Source organism: Canis lupus, chromosome 22 (genome assembly GCF_003254725.2).
Source record: "Canis lupus dingo isolate Sandy chromosome 22, ASM325472v2, whole genome shotgun sequence".
Lineage (NCBI taxonomy): Eukaryota > Metazoa > Chordata > Mammalia > Carnivora > Canidae > Canis > Canis lupus.
This window is the reverse complement of record NC_064264.1, coordinates 51463100-51486968: the sequence shown is the minus strand read 5'-3', so window position 1 is coordinate 51486968 and position 23869 is coordinate 51463100. Positions and strand designations below refer to the sequence as shown.

At 35.0% G+C, this 23869-nt stretch overlaps 1 protein-coding gene across 1 annotated transcript in view; it reads right to left on the bottom strand.

Moving 5' to 3' along the window:
* Nucleotides 1-23869, bottom strand: part of ITGBL1 (integrin subunit beta like 1) — a 212719-nt gene that overhangs the window by 26138 nt on the left and 162712 nt on the right. The gene's annotated exons all lie outside the window — the stretch shown is intronic.

The window sequence follows — 23869 nt, the reverse complement described above, 5'->3', positions numbered from 1 at the left end:
TTTCTAGACACCGATTTTGTAATTGATAGAACTCATTTTACCACGGAACACGTGTCAAAGTGCATGACCCAAATCCCTTTACCATTCTTGACTTAAAATTTACTATTCTTGTCTAAACATTTTTCTTTTTTGGAATGAGGCTGATTCACAGGAATTCCTCAACTATTATCATTATGGCTGTTGTCATTATTTCTTGAGCTGCAACTATGTGTCAAACACTATAATTCTTTGAATTCCATTATTTTGTTTTCATCATTCCACACGCTGACTAGCATTATCACTATCATTTTACTAAACAGGAAACAGAGGCGTACTGAAGCCAAGTTCTTTCCATGGTGAATCGGCTCATAAGGAATAGATTTCAAATTTATACCTATTCTTATGAATCTTAAAGTTTGTGCCCTTAACCATAAAGCCATACCACATCTTAATATGCCCAACGCAGCACCACGAGGCTATGAGAAAGAAAATTCCTTTTGCCTGAGGAATTGGTGCTAGATTGGCAGAAATTCAGCCGGGTGACTACCCGGAGACATCTGTTACTCTCTGTCATTAGCTCGACCAGCGTAATTACACACCCACTGAAATGATCATAAGATGCCTAGGGGCTGACCCTGCAATGTTGTTAGTTATTCTGGTGCTGCATTTGTATCTTGTTAAAGAAATTCTGAGTTGGTAGATGATGGAAGAAAGGAAAATTAGTATTTAGAATCATATAATTTTAGAGCTGTAATTAAAGATAATCTAATGCAGTGATTCATAATCTTTTCTGGCAGAAGCAGTAGGGTCATTGTCCTTCTGAGAATCTGGTGAAAGATAGTGCAATAGAGAGTGTTGTCCTGACTTCTCTTCAACCGGTCTCTCTTCCTATTTGAAGACAGGCTCAGGTTCAGGGGGAGGCAGAGTCCCTCTCCTTCTCCAGTGATGTTCCCTCTTCCCATGCCCTGGTGGACAGAAGAGGGACACAGCGGACACCTTTGGCCAGGGGTGGCCACAGTTGATTCTTGAGAGTGAATGCAAAGACACAGGGTCCGTGGCGGAGTAGCAAGAGCAACGGCACAGCAATGAGTGTACAGGAGAGGAGGAGCTCAGCACACAGTTCAAAAGTATTGGTGACCAGGGCTAGTTCTTGGTAGGGTCTTGCTCCCCTGGGGTGCATGAGCTGGTCGTCCAAGCTTGCACTCTGTACCTACACCCTTCTCATAAACTCCTTCTCCTTTCCAGTTCATGAAGTTGCTTTCTATTGTTCACAGAAAAGAACTCTAACAGGTAGACCTCAGATCTCTCCATGGAAAAATATACCAGCACACATTTTTTTTTTTTTTTATAAAATGTCAAGAGGATCCATGACTTCCCACAATTTAATAGATGAGGAAACCCAACCAAGCTGAGGCTAAATGATCTGTCTAAGGACAGCAAAGTAGACACTAGCAGGGTTGGTGCTAGGACACACTTTTTTTTCTTGAGCCCCAGTGACCTTCTGGTGCACATAAACATACACTTTCCATGCTGTGTGTGTGAATAACAATAAAAATCAGGACTGTGGAGATAAAGAGGCTAACTATATACCATCAGCAGTGCAACCACATACAGCTGACTAGTCCTTCTTGGACATATATGGAAAACATCAACCACATAATTCCTGCATCCTAGGAACACAGTCCTAATGATCAAGTCAACATAAATGTTTCTGTTTGAGGGCATATCTGTTTATGGTAAGAATTTTATTAACACTTTAAGGTATTCAGGAAGTTTCCTGGATAGGTATTATTAGATTCTGTGACTCTGGAAAAGATCGAAATAATGGCATATGGGGGCGCCTGGGTGGTGCAGTCAGTTAAGCAACCAACTCTTGGTTTCAGCTCAGGTCATGATCTCAGAGTCGTGAGATTGAGCCCCACATCAGCCTCAGTGCTGAGTGTGGAGTCTGCTTGGGATTCTCTTTCTCCCTGCTGCTTACCCTCATGTTCCCTCTCTCTCTCAACTAGATAGATAGATAGATAGATAGATAGATAGATAGATAGATAGATAGATAGATGATAGATGACAGATAAAAGTGGCATATGTGTTCAAATATCTATTGATATTTGTTTCCTTCCATTGTTTTCCTTATGGATAGTTTGTCTTGTGTTTCTTCTACAAAGTGTCCTAATTGGTCCTAGGTCCATTTCCCTCCCTAGTAGATTGTAACTCATGCATCTTTTTCAAACATCAGAGAATAATTAACCACTTTGCAACTCTTGGTGTGGCTTTTTTGTGTGTGTGTGGTCATGTATCTGTTGGAGTTATAAAGCTCTATTAAGCCAACTATTACCTAAATTACTTCATAGATCTAGCCTTAATACAGTTTATAGGATATAGGAGCTTCAGATGGAAAGGCAAAAAATCATAAATCAAGACAGGTTAACGTATTACAGGTAGAAAGGTAAAGAAGAGTAAATTGTTTATGCAGCCCACATTTTAAAGTGCATTATTTTGCTGCCTTAGTTCACAACATTAGTCTAGTCACTACCAAGACATATACTTGCCAGGTAAACTTCTACTCATCTTTCAAGATTCAAAGTAAATTTCACCAAACCCATGATACTTGCACCCTCCTACTCACATACCTTCACAAATACAGCAGAATCAGCTGCTTCCTCATGTATGCTCATGATGTTTGAATCAATATTTACTGAACAGATGCACTAAACAATAATCACATGTAAATGGCTTAGTAATAGTATTCCCACAACACATGAGGTTTAATGGTAGAACTTGAATTTAGAGTAAGATGTCTTTCCCAGAATACATACACCTTTCCAATTGCCAGAAAGCCTTCATTTGTATCTCCCACAGTTGCGTCAATGAAATATGTCCACAGCAAGCTCATCATCTTTATTCACAAATTTATTTCTCCTGTAAATTGTCCTGTTACCAGGAGAAGATAAACACCGTTTGATCTGTCACCAAATCTTAAAAACACCTGATGACAAAGCTGATTCCTTCCTCCACTTGATGAGCTATTCTCCTCCTTCCAATTTGAAATTTCATGAGATCCTCTTTTATAAAATTTAAATTCAATTAACATATAGTGTATTATAAGTTTCAGAGGTAGAGTTCAGTGATTCATCAGTCTTATATAACACCCCGTGCTCATTACATCACATGGCTTCCGTAATGTTCATCACTGAGTTACCCACTCAACCTTCTTCCCAAGATCCACTTTCTTAAAACATGCTTATGATTATGTAATTGCCTTTCACATGATAGTCCCACATAGACCTTCAAGGTAGAGATCAAATTCCTCACAGAGCTCTCCATCCAGGTCCAACTCACCTTTTGAAGCATGTATTCAATGTTCACAGTACCCATGTTCAGAAACTTCGCTTTTTGATTCATTTCTTCTTACTGTTGTGAGCTCTACCACTTTCTCTGTACAATCCAAGTCACTTTTCAATAGCTAGCCCACATCTCCTCTCTTCTATGCAACCTCCTTGTCATCCCTATTTGGTTACCTAGAACACTTGTTCTTTCTTTCTGATCTCACAGCAATTTGTTCACACCATTAGAAGATCACTGAATGCAAACTTTAAATTGAATAAGCACGTACTTGAATCTGACCACAAATACTGAATTGTTCTTGGTGCAGGCTGACAGTGAGATTTGTGTCCTATTGGTAGCCTGCAAAGTTCTCTGTTGATGGAATAGGAAACACTGAGATAAGAATTTATTGTCTTTTTTTAAAAATAAGATATTGAGTCAATTCTCTTTATTTGCTAAATGATATTATTTCAATGACTGTTTTAGTGTTGTGGAGCTATAAATGTGGCTTCTCAAACACCTATCAATATTTGCATAAGTAAGAATAAAGGATAATGGGGGGATCCCTGGGTGGCTCAGCGGTTTGGCGCCTGCCTTTGGCCCAGGGTGCGATCCTGGAGTCCCGGGATCAAGTCCTGCATAGGGCTCCCTGCATGGAGCCTGCTTCTCCCTACTCCTGTGTCTCTGCCTCTCTCTCTCTCTGTGTCTAACATAAAATAAATAATTTTTTTTTTTAAAAAAGGATAATGGAAGTTTGCATGCCTAGCATTAATAAGTGCCATTTTATATTACAAAACAGAGAGGAAAATCTGAAGAAAGATATACTCAAAGAAACACAAATAAGCCAAGTAATTTTTTTGTTTGTTCTTAATTTTTTTGTATATTTTTTATTGGAGTTCAATTTGCCAACATATAGCATAACACCCAGTGCTCATCCCATCAAGTGCCCTCCTCAGTGCCCGTCACCCAGTCACCCCATCCCCCTGCCCACCTCCCCTTCCACTACTCCTTGTTCATTTCCCAGAGGTAGGAGTCTCTCATGTTCTGTCTCCCTTTCTGATATTTCCCACTCATTTTCTCTCCTTTCCCCTATAATCCCATTCACTATTTTTTATATTCCCCAAATGAATGAGACCATATAATGTTTGTCCTTCCTGACTGATTTACTTCACTCAGCATAATGCCCTCCAGTTCCATCCACATTGAGCAAATGGTGGATATTTATCCTTTCTGATGGCTGAGTAATATTCCATTGTATACATAGACCACAGCTTCTTTATCCATTCATCTTTCAATGGACCCCGAGGCTCCTTCCACAGTTTGGCTATTGTGGACATTGCTCCTATAAACATCAGGATGCAGGTGTCTTGGTCTTTCACTGCATCTGTATCTTTGGGGTAAATCCCCAGCAGGGCAATTGCTGGGTCATAGGGCAGATCTATTTTAACTCTTTGAGGAGCCTCCACAGTTTTCCAGAGTGGCTGCACCAGTTCACATTCCTACCAACAGTGCAGGAGGGTTCCCCTTTCTCCGCATCCTCTCCAACATTTGTGGTTTCCTGCCTTGTTAATTTTCCCCATTCTCACTGGTGTGAGGTGGTATCTCATTGTGGTTTTGATTTGTATTTCCCTGATGGCCAGTGATGCGGAGCATTTCCGCATGTGCTTGTTGGTCATGTGTATGTCTTCTTTGGTGAAATTTCTGCTCATGTCTTTTGCCCATTTCATGATTGGATTGTTTGTTTCTTTGCTGTTGAGTTGAATAAGTTGTTTATAGATCTTGGATACTAGCTCTTTATCTGATAGGTCATTTGCAAATATCTTCTCCCATTCTGTAGGTTGTCTTTTAGTTTTGTTGACTGTTTCTTTTGCTGTGCAGAAGCTTTTATCTTGATTAAGTTCCAATAGTTCATTTTTGCTTTTGTTTCCCTTGCCTTCATGATGTGTCTTGCAAGAAGTTGCTGTGGCCAACTTCAAAAACGATGTTCCCTGTGTTCTCCTCTAGGATTTTGATGGATGCTTGTTTCACATTTAGATCTTTCATCCATTTTGAGTTTATCTTTGTGTATGGTGTAAGAGAATGGTCTAGTTTCATTCTTCTGCATGTGGCTGTCCAATCTCCTCGGCACCATTTATTAAAGAGACTGTCCTTTTTCCAGTGGATAGTCTTTCCTGCTTTGTTGAATATTAGTTGACCATAGAGTTGAGGGCCCATTTCTGGGTTCTCTATTCTGTTCCATTGATCTATGTGTCTGTTTTTGTGCCAGTACCATGCTGTCTTGATGATCACAGCTTTGTAGTACAACTTGATATCTGGCATATTTTAGATAACATTTTAGAATATTGTTATCACCCAAGAAAACAAGCTTGTACCCTCCCTATTCCCATCTTCACTCCCAACTACTCATCTGCTGTCTCTGTATATTTGTCTATTTGGGACATTTCCTACAAATGGAACCACGTGCTGTGTGGCCTCTTGTGACTGGCTTCTTACACTCAGCTTAATGCTTTCAGGGTCTGTCCCTACTGTTGCCTGGGGCAGGCTCTTTTACCTTCATGTTTCAGCTCAAATGCCACTTTCTCAGTGAGCCCTACCCCACCCCACCCCAACCATCTTGTTCAAAGTGGCCTCTGGTTAATCCCTCTCAATTACTTCACCCTAACCATTTCCCTTATAGCACATATAAAACAAACAAACCAAAAGACAACAACAACAACAACAAAAAAACCCAGCTCTGGTTTTATTTTTCAATATTCCCCTGGCTATTCAGGGTCTTTTCTGATTCCACAAAATCTTAAAATTATTTGTTCCAACTCTCTGAAGAAAGTCCATGATATTTTGATAGGGATTGCATTAAATGTGTAAATTTCCCTGGGTAGCATTGACATTTTCACAAAATTAATTCTTCCAATCCATGAGCATGGAATATTTTTCCATCTCTTTGTGTCTTCATCAATTTCTTTCAGAAGTTTCTGTAGCTTTTAGGGTATAGATTCTTTACCTCTTTGATTAGGTTTATTCCTAGGTATCTTATGATTTTGGGTGCAATTGTAAATGGGACAGATTTCCTTAATTTCTCTTTCTTCAGTCTCATTGTTAGTGTATAGAAATGCCACTGATTTCTGGGCATTGATTTTGTATCCTGCCACACTACCGAATTGCTGTATGAGTTCTAGCAATCTCGGGATGGAATCTTTTGGGTTTTCTATGTACAGTATCATGTCATCTGCAAAGAGGGAGAGTTTGACTTCTTCTTTGCCAATTTGAATGCCTTTTATTTCTTTTTGTTGCCTGATTGCTGAGGCTAGGACTTCCAGTACTATGTTGAATAGCAGTGGTGAGTGTGGACATCCCTGTCGTGTTCCCGATCTTAGGGGAAAGGCTCTCAGCTTTTCCCCATTGAGAATTATATTTGTTGTGGGCTTTTCGTGGATGGCTTTTAAGATGCTGAGGAATGTTCCCTCTGTCCCTACAGAAGAGTTTTGATCAGGACAGATGCTGTATTTTGTCAAATGCTTTCTCTGCATCTATTGAGAGGATCATATGGTTCTTGTTTTTACTCTTGCTGATATGATCTATCACGTTGATTGCTTTTTGAGTGTTGAACCAGCCTTGCATCCTGGGGATAAATCCTACTTGGTCATGGTGAATAATATTCTTAATGTATTGTTGGATTCTATTGGCTAGTATCTTGTTGAGAATTTTTGCATCTGTGTTCATCAGGGATATTGGTCTGTAATTCTCCTTTTTGGTGGAGTCTTTGTCTGGTTTTGGAATTAAGGTGATACTGGCCTCAGAACGAGTTTGGAAGTATTCTGTTCCTTTCTATCTTTTGGAACAGCTTTAGTAGAACAGGTATTGTTTCTTCTTTAAATTCTTATTCTTTGATAGAATTCCCCTGGGAAGCCATCTGGCCCTGGACTTTTGTGTCTTGGGAGGTTATTGATGACTGCTTCAATTTCTTCCCTGTTTATTGGCCTGTTGAGGTTTTCTATTTCTTCCTGTTCCAGTTTTGGTAGTTTGTGGTTTTCCAGAAATGCATCCATTTCTTCTAGATTGCCTAATTTATTGGCGTATAGCTGCTCATAATGTTTTTTAAAATCGTTTGTATTTCCTTGGTATTGGTTGTGATCTCTCCTTTTTCATTCGTGATTTTATTAATTTGAGTCTTTTCTCCTTTGTTTTTAATAAGGCTGGCTAATGGTTTATCTATCTTATTAATTTTTTCAAAGAACCAACTCCGGTTTTGTTGATCTGTTCTACGGTTCTTCTGGTCTCCATTTCATTGAGTTCTGCTTGAATATTTATTTATTTATTTTTTCTGCTTGAATATTTATTACCTCTCTTCTTCTCCTTGGTGTAGGCTTCACTTGCTGTTCTTTTTCCAGTCCCTTTAGGTGCAAGGTTAGCTTGTGTATTTGAGTTTTTTCCAATTTTTTCAGGGAGGCTTGTATTGGGATGTATTTCCCTCTTAGGACTGCTTTTGCTGTATCCCAAATATTTTGAACAGTTGTATCTTCATTCTCATTAGTTTCCATGAATCTTTTTAATTCTTCTCTAATTTCCTAGTTGACCCTTTCATCTTTTAGCAGGATGCTCTTTAAACTCCATGTGTTTGAGTTTCTTCCGAATTTCTTCTTGTGATTGAGTTCAAGTTTCAAAGCATTGTGGTCTGAAAATATGCAGTGGACAATCCCAATCTTTTGGTATCAGTTGAGACCTGATTTGTGACCCAGTATGTAGTCTATTCTGGAGAAGGTTCCATGTGCACTTGAGAAGAATGTGTATTCAGTTGCGTTCAGATGTAAAGTTTTGTAAATACCTGTGAAATCCATCTGGTCCAGTGTATCATTTAAAGCTCTTGTTTCTTTGGTGATGTTCTGCTTAGGAAATCTGTCATTTGTTGAAAGTGCCGTGTTGAAGTCTCCCAGTATTAGTGTGTTATTATCTAAGTATGTCTTAACTTTGGTTATTAATTGATTGATATACTTGGCAGCTCCCACATTAGGGGCATAAATATTCATGATTGTTAGGTCCTCTTGTTGGATAGATCCTTTAAGTACAATATAGTGTCCCTCTTCATCTCTTACTACAGTCTTTGGGATAAACTTTAATTTATCTGATATGAGGATTGCTACCCCAGGTTTCTTTTGAGAACCATTTGAATGGTAAATGGTTCTCCAACCTTTCATTTTCAGGCTGGAGGTGTCCTTAGGTCTAAAATGAGACTCTTGTAGACAGCAAATAGGTGGATCTTGCTTTTTTATCCAGTCTGAAACCCTGCGTCTTTTGATGGGATCATTTAGCCCATTCACATTCAGAGTTACTATTGAAAGATATGAATTTAGTGTCATCGTAATACCTATTCAGTCCCTGTTTTTGTGGATTATTTCTTTGGGCTTCCTGTTTCTTTTACGACTCCCCCTTAATATTTCTTGCAGAGCTGGTTTGGTGGTCACATATTCTTTCAGTTTCTGCCTATCTTGGAAACTCTTCATCTCTCTTTCTATTCTGAATGACAGCCTATCTGGAAAAAGTATTCTCGGCTGCATGCTCTTCTCATTTTGGACCCTGAATATATCCTACCAGCCCCTTCTGGCCTGCTAGGTCTCTGTGGAGAGGTCTGCTGTTATAATAATAATAATAATAACAATAATAATAATAATATTTCTCCCCATATAAGGTAGGGATCTCTTGTCTCTTGCTGCTTTAAGGATTTTCTCTTTATCTTTGGAATTTGCAAGTTTCACTATTAAATGTTGAGGTGTTGAATGGTTTTTATTGATATTAGGGGGGACCTCTCTATCTCCTGGATCTGAATGCCTGTTTTCCTTCTCAAATTAGGGAAGTTCTCAGCTATGATTCGTTCAAATATGCTTTCTGGCCCTCTGGCCCTCTTGACGCCCTCTGGAACCCCAATTATATGTAGATTTTTCCTTCTGAGGCTGTCATTTATATCCCTTAACCTTTCCTCAGGGTGTTTTAATTGTTTTTCTCTTTTTTCCTCAGCTTCCTTCCTTGCCATCAACTTGTCTTCTATGTCACTCACTCTTTCTTCTACCTCATAAACCCTTGTCATTAGGACCTCCAGTTTGGATTGCATCTCATTTAATTGATTTTTAATTTCGGCCTGATTAGATCTAAATTCTGTAGTCATGAAGTATCTTGATTCCTTTATGCTTTTTTCCAGAGCCACCAGTAGCTTTATAATTGTGCTTCTGAATTGGCTTTATGACATCAAATTGTAATCCAAATTCTGTAACTCTGTGGCAGACCAAGTAATTTTTTAAAAAGATAATTCAGGAACAGATGAAAAGGATAGAAATAACTATCTAAGAAATTAATTCAGTCAGCATCATTAATATCATCTGATTAAAACTTACATGAACTTTAAACTCTGTCATCAAATTTTTAAAAAGCAGATAATCGTTGAGCACACACAAAAAGTCAGTCCAATTATATCATTAAAGGGACTGCAATTTCTATAAATTGTATTTTAAGGTTATATATTAGCAAAGAATAATGAAATAAGGCAGATACCTAGAAGTTCTGATTTTAAAAGATTATACTTAAACATTTCAAATTTGACACTTCCATAAAATATAGAAAAATTACTCTAAGACTAACAAAATGCAGTTTATAGTGCTATGCACAACTACCCATTTTAATAAAACATACCTCATTTTAAATATCATCTTTAATTTAAACTTTCTTATACTCACTACGAGAGCTAAACATCTTTCTAACACGTGCGTATGTCTGCTTTGGAGTACATTTTTCCATAAGTTTTATGTTAAAATTTAAAACCCTAATGTACTTACTCCAATATTTCTCATGTGAAAATCAGCAAATATGAAGAATCTGTTTTGTGCAAAGCACTTGATGACATATAGGAATGCAATTATAAACAAGAGTTATGTTTTAAGTCTACAATTTCTGCTATCTCACATGGCTTATTTCATTTCATTAGGCATCAATTCCAAATAAAAGTGTTAGAGAATTATATTTCCAAATATCACAAACTTAACTATTTTGAAAATTACTGACAAAATTTACCATTATTATTATGAAATTGAAAGGTCTAATATTTTTAATATTTATTTTAATAGAAAATTCATATGGTCTGTAGACATTTGTAAAGATGCTCTTTTCTTAATGATATGGGAAATGCAAACTAAAACCACAATGACATTCTATCCCAAACCAATAAGATTAGCAAACATTTAAGAACTGACTGTAATAATTTTTGGAAATGGTCTGGAAACACAGGGTGTATATTTCACAGCTGGTGAAAATATAAATTGGTAGAATATTTTGGAATACTGCTTAGCATTATCTAGTAAAGTCAATATGCATAATCTATGCACCAGCAACTCAATTCTTGGTCATATTTGATGAAGAAAGTACCAAGAGATGTTCCAGAACAATCACAGCAACACTATTTCTAATAGTCTCAAAGGAGACTCAAGTATTCATCAATAACAGAATATATAAATGTCAATTCTATTCATAAGTGGAGCACTGTACAACAATTAAAATAAAGAGAGTGCTGCTACTTGCCACATCACACCGAATCTTGAAAACATAATGTAGAGTATAAGAAATCAGCCACAAAATGACACATAGTTTTTGAAATATTTCAAAATACACAAGTCTGAACACCACAGTGTTTGGGCATATATATTCAGGTGGAAAACTTTAAAGAAAGGCATAGAGCACCTTAAAAATGGGAATGATGGTTATCTTTTCAGAAGAGGGTATATGTGGTAATTGAGGAGGAGCAAGTGGGAGTTCTTGGGATCCTGGCATTATTCAATTTTTGCACTTGGGCTAAGGTTTGGCATGTGATTACTTTACAATAATTCAAGTTATAAATTAATATGGTACATACTTTCCTGGGCATAGTAGATTGATTATTCATGAAACAAGGTTGATATAACTGGTGAGCTATGTTGCAAAAGAACTCAGTCCCTTTATTAACTCATTTGTTACAACTCAATAAACTGCCAACTTATTCAACATTTAAATGTAAAAGTTTAAAACATAAAATACTGGACAGGAATACAGGTGGGAGTTTTCATAACTTTTGGGTAGGAAAGACCATTCAAAACATGACAATAAACCAGAAATAAAAAAAAATTGACAAATTTGATTGTATACAATACTTTAAACAACAAATAACATAAGCATAACTGACAAACAATAAACTGAGACAAAATATTTGCACAAATAAAACAGATAATAAAAAATGACTATATATATATGAGCTCATTTATAACCAATAATGTACACCCACAAGAAAAATAGACCAAGGACAAAAATAGATCATTCACAATAGAAATAACACATAAAGATCATTATCAACAGTAAATTATTTATATCTCTTAGTAGATCTCATGGAAATAAACTGCAAATTTAAAATAATTATACTTTGAAAGGAAGTTACCTGTTCACTAAAATACTTGAAAATTCTGAAATTTTTAGGTTAATAAGATTTTACCCATAAATTCAGAGAAACCATTTATGGTGTTTTGGATCTTGCACATAAGATGCTTCAAGGCATATGCAAGTAAAATAACATTATTTTAATACTGAGAAGTAGGACTAAGATGGACTTTCATTCTACATATAGAGTAACTGTACCACTAAATTATAAGATGGAATAAAAGAGCAGCTTGATACCTTTATAAAAAGGTATAACACCTCATTTATGTTTTTAGAAATTGAAAGATTAAAACTTTATTTATTTACCCTGGTGTCTATAGCAGCATTATCAACAATAGCCAAATTACAGAAAGAGCCCAAGTGTCCACTGGCTGATCAATGGATAAAGAAGTGATAGGTATATACAATGGAACATGACCCAACCATCAACAAGAATGAAATCGTGCCATCTGCAATGACGTGGATGAAGCTAGAGCATATAATACAAAGTGAAATAAGTCAGTCAGAGAAAGACAAATGCCATTATTTCTTTCATATGTGAAATTTAAGAAACTAAACAAAGGAACATAGGAGGAAAAAAAAGAGGGAGGCAAACCATAAAACAGACTCTTAACTATAGAGAACAAACTGAAGGTTTGTACATCTGAAACTAATATTGCACTGTATGTTAACTAACTGGAATCTAAATAAAAATTTGAAACCAAAACAAAACCAACCTTTTTATTAATTTCACTAGTTTTTATCCTTATTAACCACCAGAGCACAGTTACAGTAGAAATATTCATTTAATTATTTCATAAAATTGGAGATTGTTAGAGATGGAAAATCATGGAGGACAATCAAGTCCAACTAACCCTACAATGTACAAATGAGGAAAATGAATCTCTGAGACTGGTATAATATTTGACTTTCTCAAGGTCACACAGTGAAAATGAATCCATAGGTTGTCTCTCAAGGTCACAGGGTGAGTGAGGGGATGGAAAGGATAGCTCATTCTTCAGTCATTTCTAGAACTATTGTTGAATTTCCTTTTAGTTTTTATTTTTTTAAAGATTTTATTTATTTATTTATGAGAGACACAGAGGCAGAGACACAGGCAGAGGGATAAGCAGGCTCCCCACAAGGAACCCGATGCAGGACTCGATCCCAGGACCCCAGGATCATGCCCTGAGCCAAAAGTAGACGCTCAACCACTGAGCCACCCAGGTGACCCTGAATTTCCTTTCAATAGTTAAGAATGCTTGGGTGACTCTTCTTATGAAAATGGAGAGGTATCTGCAAGCATTGCCTGAAGGAAAGTTGTTCATCTCTGGTAGAAGTGGATTTTCCAAAACTAATATAAGGCTAACAAAGTAAAATTGTGAAGGTGACATTTGTTTCTCAGCCTATATCTCTTCCTATTTTTCTAATTGGGTAAATTCATACTTCATTAGGTGTTAATGACCAATTGTATCTTCTCCATTACCACCAGTAATATGTTTGTGCATTTGTGAAAGAGTACAAATCTGAAATTTTCAGATACCACATGGCAGATGTATGGACTTGAAGAGTACTGTTGGAGACTGAGACATCTCCAGAAACCATAACTGAAAACACAACACACAACCACACACACAAATCATTTCAACCCCTTACGCTCACATTTGAGGTGTTTAGGTGAAGACTGATTCTCATCTCCTTCAAACTATACCACATAGAAAACACATATTCTTGCTCAAGAATAAATTCAACTGGGCTCATAAGCCTTGAATATCTGAATCAATTTGATCACTCACTCAATCATTCACTCAACAAACACATTTTGAATATCAACTATGGATTAAGTATTACACTAGATCCTGAATATACAAAATTAAGGACATTTAAAAATTTTAATAGTGGAGGGAATAAAGGTAAAACACATGAGCATACACACCTGGCAGGGTTAGAAAAAGTACCTGGTAAAGGTGACCTGGCAATGAATCTCCAAGTGTTTCTTAAATGTCAGTAAGGTAAAGAGAAAGGGAAATACATTTTATGACACCAATACAACTAAAAGCATGGGCTCTGACGTTCAATAAATCTAGATTCAATTTTGGTATGTCCGTTGCTAAATGTAATTCCTTAGAAGAATAAGTTAAACCTAATTTATAATGGTAGTGTGATGAGAATAATAATAAAGCTAATAACAAGGTTATTGTAAAGGCTAAATGCTGTAATGCATACAAAGTACATAAGACAGGGCCTGACATATGGTAAGTGCTTGATAAACAACAGATATTATTATTTACATTTTTACAATAGAAAACAAGTTGGGAGGCTTGAATCTCAATTACTTGTATAAAATCTGTTCCTTCCCTATTCCATTTCTCTAAACAAACAAACAAAAACCTGAATTTCCTGATCCACAATGAGATTAACTAAGAAGACCACTGTATTATCAAATGCACCTGCCAATGTAGTAATGGCAGGCACACTCTCTATGACCTTATTTTCTTTCACTTTTTAAAATGGTAAAAACCACACTCACAGTACACATTCAATAGCTAGATAGTAATTAGAGGCTCACATAAAACAGAAAAGAGATTAGCACTTTACTAACACAGTCCTCCTTTGCCTAAAATAATAGGTTTACCATAGCAACCTGATTGCACTAGAAAAACTCCTGCCAAATACATCCTAAGTTCTCCTGAAATTTCTATGAGAAGGAATTAAACACTTGAGAACTATAATATTCTGTACCATTTCATCTAAGTACAAATATTTGTGTGTGTGCGAATCAAGTAATCTTCCATCAGACATTTAAAGTGAAGTGGTACCTCTCACCTCCCATTTCAAAATGGGTAATGGGACCTCTTATATTTCAAGCCACACTGACATCACAATTACAAGCCAAGGAAGAGTTGCTCATGACTTTTAAAAACATGGATAAATGTCAATTCTCCTATTTGTACTTTCTTAGTACACAAGGATTAAAGTAATCAATCATGGACTATGTGAGGAATAAAAGACATTTAAGCAAGTGTAGCACTAATATAATTTTCTGTTGTCTGCCCTAGAGCATCTAAAATTGCAAATGGGAAATTGGTGTACCAAGTGTCACTTTTTTCTAAAGATTTTCCAATGTATCCAGCAAAGCATTACAGAGGACGTCTTCTACACCTCTAAATTAGATTATCTCATTATTTCAACCGTAAGATAGTTTCTTAAATAACAATTACTCAAGATTCATTCATTTTTTTCTAACAAAATATCTATAAATTAGGGAGCAATATCACACTTGTTTCCCAATGTAACTCAGAAACCAAACAGCAGGTCCAAGGTTAAAGAGTCGTGAATGACTAAAAAAAAAAAAAAAAAAAAGAGTCCTGAATGACTGAATGACTGAGGTTAGGAAATGTGGAGCTTAAGTAACTGATCAGTGTGGCCCATCATGAAGTGGCCAATATCAATTAAAATAAGAATCTCCTTCCTAGCTGGTGAATCCATTGACTAGACAATGGACAGTACTTTGTTTCAGAAACAAGATTTAGGGATTCTGCAAACATAAATTCTATCACATTCGGGCCTATTCTTGGTACTGACTTTAATTTTTCCATTCTAGGTCAGAAGTAAACACATACAACCATAATTCACCATGAAAGACTCTATGGGACAAATGTCTTAAGACAGTCACAGGCAACAAATGCCATTCACAAGTATGAGTGCTGTGATTGATAGAAACAGAGAAATGTTTTTATGGAAAGTCTCTCAAAAATAAATTTTATTTGGACAATGGAAGGGTACATTGTACAGGCCACAGTCACTTTTAAACTCTTCATTTTTGTCATCTTCAAAAGTATTCAAAAATATGAGTGAATATATCACTTCCTTAATACACATTTCAGGAGTATTAATTAAATTGATTTGAAATTAAGTGTGAAATTTATTCCCACATCAGGGATAATTAGGAAATTTATTTAACAAATTGAACAATGAATCACATTACACAATACACATTACATAATACATCTTTGATCAATAACAAGGTAGGCTTTAAAAATTAAGAAAAAATAAAACAAAAGGAAGTATATTCTACTGATAACTTAGTTTTTATTATTTTTGCTTCTATATTTACTAATGCTGATTTCCACAAGTCATAAAACATTAGAAAAAATGAATGTATGTATATCTGTGTGTATGTAGTACACACAGATGTGTGTGTACATATATGAGAATGTGTATGTAAAGTACATTTAAATTTGAGGGTAACAGAACTCCATGTGAGCAGTTTATCCTCAAATGGTTCATGTAAAAAAGCTTTTTACACTATTCTTAAGTCTTCTAAGTTTGAAATTATTTAAAAATAAAAATATTTTAAAATTTAAACATGTAAGTAAAACTATAGACATAATGTATCTATGTAGATATATTAAAAGAAATAAAGTCTTATCAGTAATTATGCATATACCTACCCACGCATTTTTACATACAGTTTTGGGAAATTTTTTTAACATCATATTCAGGATTTCAGCCAATTTTTTTTCAATAAAGCAGTGTCAAACGTATGCAGAGCCTGAGAATTGCACAGCCAAAAATGTCAGAAATTCAATAAACGTAAAATTTATAAAAATAGTAAACTTACTTTAACTTTGGTATTTTATAGCACAGTTAGCATAATCAGGATTAATAGATAAGAGTAGCAAGAAAGAAGAGCTTAATATACCATGATAAATAACATTCTACCCATCAGAATGGTCCATCTGAAATGCACTGCCATGTCAAGGTGTAAGCTCCCTAAGAAAGGAACCTTTGATTAGAGTTAAGAGTTTGTGCTCTGGACTCAGAAAGACCTAAAACAGAATGTAATATTGACCACTTAAATGCTCTATAATTTAGGGAATAACTTAACCTATTAATTTTAAAATTTTCAAAATTGGAAATATTTAATAAGTAACTCTAAAAAAATAAGTAACTCTAAAAATACTGATTTATATATCTATTTGTAAGTATTACTAATAGTTTGTATTTCCTAAGTACCACTATGATATTTGTTTGTGGCACAATGTTTAATATTTTTAAATAAATAAACATATAACTTAAAGAGTAAAAGGCTTCCACAAATAGACCTACATATATTAATGTTAAATATATATATTTTTTTAAAGATTTTATTTATTTGTTCATGAAAGACACAGAGAGAGAAGGCAGAGACAAAGGCAGAGGGAGAAGCAGGTTCCCTGCGGGAAGCCCAGTGCGGCACTTGATCCCAGGACCTCAGGATCATAACCTGAGCCAAAGGCAGATGCTCAACCACTGAGACACGCAAGTGCCCCAATGTTATACATTTCTTATATAATTGGAAGTCGTATTCCATTTTTCACTGCTAATATATTTTTGCCTCAGTATGAAATTCTACTTTATTTTTTTTCTACCAACAATGTTTCAGATAATTCATGGTTTCTATATTAAGTAATGCTACTTCTTTAAAAGGTATTTTATATTGACATTACTTTTCAATAAATTTCTATTGCACTTGAAATTCCTATCTCCATTTTGTCTCCAGTGATAATTTTTCACTAGCAAAAATTCAATATATAAGATTAAGTCAAAAGCTGCCCAGATAGCCCAATTTAAGTGGCCAAGAGCCTAAAGAAGAAGAAACCATAGGAAAATAAATCTACCTTTAATGCAAATAGTCCCCTTCCTACATTTGTCAAATTTTATCTAAAACTTCTTAGGGCAAGAAGAAAGCAACATCTAAAAGATAAATAAACTAAACAGAGCTTTTGACTTTTTCATCTAGCTAGAAAAACAGTAATTGGAGTTCAGGGACCTTGAAAAGGAGGGCATTGATAAACATCACACAAATATCCCATGTTCAACATGCCTGCCAGGAGAAAAAAAAAAAAAAAAAACACCTCTGCAAGAAAGATAATATCACTCACAAAATTCTACCAATTTTATTAAACTGTATTTCTGTTTAATAAAAAAAATAACAGACAGATATGCCAAGAGATAGGCCAGAATGACCAAAAAAGAAAAATCAAAAATAGACAACAGAAAGAGATCCAAAAATGATACAAGTGGCTAAACTGGAATTGTCAGTAATGGACTTTAAAATAACTATGATTAATATATTAAAGAAACTCTATTACTAAAAGGAGGAATTCACTAGAGAATTATATGTAATGAAATCAAATGGAAATTCTGAATTAAAAAACATAGTAAATGAAATTAAAACCTAAATAAAGCGATTTATTCAGTGGTAGATTAGACACAGAAGAAGAGAGGATTAGTAAACTGGAAGTAGGTCAGTAGAAAATACCCAGACTGAAGCATAGAAAACAAAACGAATGAGGAAAAAGAATGTAAAGAGACCTTCTGGACATGAAATAATATCTTATGCATCTCATTGGTTCCCAGAAAGAAAAAACAGAATGAGGCAGAAGTAATATTTTAAGAGATAATAGTGCTGTCATTGGCTGAATTGTGTCCCCTCAAAATTCATATGTTGAATTCCTAATCCCCAGTACCTTGGAATGTGACTAAATTTGGAGACAAATCCTTAAAGAGAGAATTAAGGTTAAATGAGGCCATTCAAGTGACCCTCAATCTTGTTGATTTGATAAAAGAGAAGATTAGAACAGACGCACCAAGGGAAGATCATGTGAAGGCACAGAGAGAATATGGTCATGTAAAGGCTGAGGAAAGAGGCCCTCAGAAGAAACCAACCTTGATGACACTTTGATCTTGGACATATAGCCTCTAGTTTAGAAGGTAAATATAGGATGAGTATAAGTTAAAAGAAGTCTATAGAATTAAAATAATGTCTTATAAAGGTCAAGGTCTAGAATTTAAATTTCATGATGCTAGAATAACCTTTATTGTGTAATAAAATTACACAAGGATATTATAGGAAAAGGATGTTACAAATCAATCTCTCTCATGAAATTTGAATTCAACCATTTTCAAAAAGATTCATATCCAAACGGGTTTATTCTAGAATTAAAGAGTTGATTTGAAATTTAAAAATCAATCAAAATCTTTCATCATATTAATAGAAAAGAACATTATCATCTAAATAGATGCATATTAAACTTTTGATAATATCCAAAACTCCTACAAGCAAAAAAAAAAAAAAAGGAAAAAAGGAATAAAAGGAAATTTCTTATTTTGATGAGTGTATGAATCTGTAGCAAACATCACATTTGGAAATAAAATATTGAAAATGTTTTTTCAAAGATTGGGAACAAGACAAAAATATCCACTATCTCTATTTCTAATCAATGTCATATAGACATCTTATGTAGTGCGCTAAGGCAAGAAAAAGAATTAAGCATAAAAAGAGGATGAAATAACACTGTCATTATTCACATAGGGCATGATTATGTTAGTAGAAAATTTTTAAAAACTACATACAAACCATTAAAATTAAGAAGGAAATTTAGCAAGGTCATAAGACACATGTGGTTAACATTTAAAAATTTAGTTGCACTTTAATACAGCAAGAACAAACATTTAGAATCTGAAATTTCTTTAAGGGTTTAATTTTTAATAACATTAAAAAAACATAAAATGGGAATACTTGTGAAAGATGTCAAGACCTCTATATTGAAAACTATAAACTACCAAGTGAAATTAAAGAATATATAAATGGGGGAATGGTATGCCAGGTTAATAAATTAAGACCTTAGCAGTGTTAATTCTCTAATGATTGATGTATAGATTTAATACATCACCAAGTATTCAGGTATCATTAATGGTATATAAATACAAAAGGGTGAAAATTGCCAAAGCACTGTTGTAAAGAAAAATGGGTCAAGAAATTTACAATACTGAATTTTAGACATACTATATAGCTACAATATTTAAAAGCATATTGCTGATAAAAAGTTAGACAAATGAACAAAATTAAAACACTGGAAAAAAGACCTATGAAACATAAGGCCACTTGATTTATAACAGAGGTAACATTACAGTGCAGTTGGAAAACTTTGATTTTTCAATAAATGTTTTTATCTAGCCTGGACTAGTCACTTTGACTTTTCACAAAGTCAGTTTCTTGTTCTCTATGCACAGCTTTAGAGTAAATGATTTCCAAAGTGTCTCAGGTGTAACTATAGAATTTCACTCACAAAACTTTATCAATTGTAGATGTGAGTCCTATTTTCTAGTTGAATGTTCCAAATATGTCTGTTCAGGCTGCATAATATCTTAGACTCTAATGGCAGTTACCCTGGTATTACTTGTAATTTTTTCCTCCAAGAATATCACTATGCAATGCACATATAAAATCATATTAATTTATTCAACTTATATTTAGATATTAAAATTGTTGCCTTCCATCACAAATAGAAAGCAAACTGCTTCTGACTCCCTTCAATTCAATTTCTTTTCTAGAGAAACTAAGATTGAGGAAGACTTCCTATTACTGGCTATGAAGTAAAAGTAGTTAAGTATAGAAAATAATTCCAAATGATGGAACTTATTGGGGCCATAAGTGATTCAGATCTATGGAAACAGAAATTCTCAAATTATTGCCTGTAAAGGAAAAAAAAAATGTAGTTAAAAGTCATGGAAACAGTTCAGAGACTGAGGAAAGACATGAGAAAAAAAATTGCTTAACCATCTTTTCCATTCTTTCGAGAGACCATGGAGTCTTCCATAGCTTAATTTGGCTGCCTAGAAAAATTGCAGGATGGCCATGCAATTTTTGGCCATTGGGATTCAACCAAATAAGTGGAATCACTCAATTTGGTAAGAATATCAAAGGGGTAGAGTACAGATGGCATGGAGGAAGAGAGGGAAATATGCTTTTAATTAAGGGAAGGGGAAGAGAAAAAGAAGGCTTTGAGAAAAAAGAATGCTCAAATTACATGTGATTACCTGTTTATATTAGTAATGGAGAAAATGTCAGAAAATAAACACATTTGAAATGCAGGCCTTCACATCTCTCTGACTATAGAAAATGTAGGATAAATAGTCATTTGTTTGAAATAGAAACTGAGCTTACTTTGAATCCTTTCACATTATGAGTTAAACCATGCTTATATGTCTCTCTCATTCAAATCTTCAATAAAATCAAAGAAGTGAATACAGGATAATAAAAACAAAACAAAACAAAATCACATGTAATTGCTAATTGTCAAAAACACTCATGCCATTGTTTGAAAGCAATGTCTTTTTTGAAGTACCAGGAAATTTCAATATCAGCTCTGCAGTGAAATGACTTTTGCTTTCACCTGATGTTTCAAAAGAAATAGACTATTCAATCAGTCCTAGCAATAATAGTTAACATCATTACTGCTCAAGCTATTCAGGGAATGAAATGAGGTAATAAAAGAGAACAAAGCCTAAGCGATTAGATGCTTTAAACAATGATACATCGTACAAAAAGCAGTGCTGGAGGAACCCTGATTATTTCTGTCTTGAGTCATCTTTGGCTTCAATATATCTGATTGCCTGAGAGTCCAAAGGATTGATTGTTTGCCCATGATGTGTTATGTAATGAGGTAGTGCATTAATTCCACTGGAAATTTTAATTTGCATATTCCTTTTTACTTTTGCAAGAAAATGACAACTGCTTTGTGCAAAGTATAGTTAATAAACATTTGAAACTCAATCTATTCCAAATCTAGTTTCTTGTTTCTCCTCCACTTAGTTTTCAACTTTATTTATGTTTTGTTGAGGAAGTGTGATTTTAAGTGTGAGGTTTATTTTCACTTTCTGAAAGAGCATTACAAAAATATATTACAATGAAGTACATAGTATATGGGCTTTGTTTCCAGCAATATGAGCAGTAAATCATATATTGTACTTAAAACAGTGTTTGTTCTATTACTGGGCTTTTGGGAAGTAATGTAATTTTCTAAGAAACTCAAAAGCAGGTATCAGCACTCTGAGCAACAAAAGTAGAGAAGCTGAACTTGAGATTCCTTGAGTAACCTAAATACTGTGAAAAGAGGGATAAAGAGATCAAGTATCAGTCATATCCTGTGAGAAACTAACACAGATCTTTACTGAAGAAGTGTCCTGATTTAGGATTCAAGATTTTCCAGAAATTAGGGTTAACCATGTACAACCACACGACTGAAGACCAGTACATGTACACACAAGGAAACAAACCACCATGAGTGAAAGTAAAAACAACAAACAAAAATAAAAACAAAAAAATACCAATTTTTTTTTTAGGTTTGTGCTACAAACTTCATACTGTCTAATTACGCATCTTGCTATGTTCTTTTGTGAATATATTTGTTATAGTTATTCTAATACCTGTATCTGATAATCCCAATAACCAGGACATTTATGCATCTGTTTTTGTTGCCTGTTGTTTATTTCCTTAGTTCTGTTTCTTATTTCTTTGGCTGAATATCAAATTGTATATGCAAAAGTTACAGAACCTCTGGATGATAGTCTTTTCCCCAGAAATAGTTAAGTTCTTAGAGGCAGATAGAGTGATGTAACTTATCCCTAGGGACAAATGTCTGGAGACATTTTTTGGTGTAATTATGAGTTGGAGGCACTACTAGTATCTTAGTGGGTAGAGACCAGAGAGGCTGCTAAACATCTTACAAAGCACAGAACAGTACTCATAACAAAGAATCATCCAGACCAAATTGTTCACAGTGCTGCTAAATTAAGTGAGGCAGATCTCCTTAATCTATTTAGGGATCGAGCTCACCTGAGGCTGAGTTCCATTACCCATCCCTTGTTTACCACTCCCCTCTCAAGAACTGCCAACACACTGGCATCTGTGATCATGCACACACATACATATACATATACCTGCTCACTTGAAAACAACTTCATCCAAGTCTACATTTCGCCCTTTAAGACCAATCATTTTTCCCTCTAAAAAGCACTGTCTGCCACTCCCTTGACCCTGCATTTGATCACTACTTAAGGCTTGATTTAGGTATCACTAAAATATAAAGTATAAATTCAATCCCCAACGAGATCACACCCTGAGCCAAAGGCAGAGGCTCAACAGCTGAGCCACTTAGGTGTCCCAACTAAAATGTTTTAAATAGAACCTTGGTAGGGCTCTGGGCTAACAGATACTGACTGATCTAAACTGTGCTCCATGGTGCTAAAGGCTGTTTTATAATTTTTTAATCTCCACTGCTTATTTGCATCTTGAATTCCGTGATTATGCAAGTCATTATCATTTCTATGCCCCTACCTAAGATTCCCATTCACTATATTTTTTAATGTATACTCCCATTGTCTCCTATTTAAAACATCACTTTTACTCTTTCAAAAAATATTATATATACACACATATACATGTATTAAAATACTGAGTGCCTTTTACTTTTATTTAAAGGTTTTATTTATTTATTCATGAGACACACACACACAGAGAGAGAGAGAGAGAGAGAGAGAGAGAGAAAGGCAGAGACACAGGAGAAGCAGGCTCCATGCAGGGAGCCCCACGTGGGACTCCATCCCAGGTCTCCAGGATCATGCCCTGGGCTGAAGGAAGGCGCACTAAGCCGCTGAGCCACCTGGGCTGCCCGCCTTTTACTTTTTAAATTAGAATTCAAATGGTCTAAAATATACTATTATCAAAGCAATACCTAATCATAAATCCATAAAGGATCAATGTAAATAATGAGAAAATACCTACACAGAAGGCAGTAACATCGCTGTTAAACTCAGCTCCAGGGGGTGATACTGTTAATGCTGCAATGAACCTCCTAGTCTTTCACCTACACCTGTTTTTACATATGTGAGTACATATGTGAGTAAACAATGCAATATAATTTTATAAAAAATTATAACAAATATTTTAGGAGTACTTTGAAAAGCATTCATTTTAATTAAGATCATTCTTCCTTTTCATGACCTAACTATGGCTGGACCTAGTCCCAAAATATGGTATTATTTTTTTGTAACAGAGCAGATATATCTAACACCAGCCAAAACCTCTGTTGCATACATCTGAATTCTCCTCTGCTGACAGAATTTCAAGTGTAGATTAATTTACTTAAAGCTTGACTAATTGGGTATTCACTCCCAGTGGAGAGAGACCGCTGATTTAGACACTTAAAGCAGTAAGTAGGCCATCTCTAAGAGAAAAAAAAAATCATCTTTTACACTACTCTTTTAAAATTGCCCCTGAACTTTCACAAATGAGCTTCTTTATCTTGGTACT